Raw genomic sequence first — 390 nt, 5'->3', positions numbered from 1 at the left:
AGCACCCACATGCTGACTGTGATCCCCCATCCACCCTGCACCCACAAACTGTCCCACCACATCCATGCACTTCTCCGATCCCCCCTTCATTTGTGCCCTGTTCACACCCCCCCACTCCCCCCTTCTCCCTACCGCAGGCTGTAGCCTCCCTCGGCACGAGGCCAGGGGAGGGTGATCATCCCAAGGGGCTGGCATCCCAAGGGGGTGCCAGGTGAAGTGGGAGCAGGCAGGAGCTTCGAGACACAGGATAGATTGGGTTGCATGGCCAGGTTAGGGTACAGAAGGGTTGGGGGGCAGGACCCACTTGAGCTTTGGGCACAGCTGGAGTGCAGGGCCAGGTTGGGGTGCAGGGCCCAGGTGGGGTGCTGGGCAGGTACCGGCTGGGTGAGG

Source organism: Cariama cristata, unplaced genomic scaffold (genome assembly GCF_000690535.1).
Source record: "Cariama cristata isolate BGI_N322 unplaced genomic scaffold, ASM69053v1 scaffold41980, whole genome shotgun sequence".
Taxonomy (NCBI): Eukaryota; Metazoa; Chordata; class Aves; order Cariamiformes; family Cariamidae; genus Cariama; species Cariama cristata.
This window is presented reverse-complemented; position numbering follows the sequence as displayed.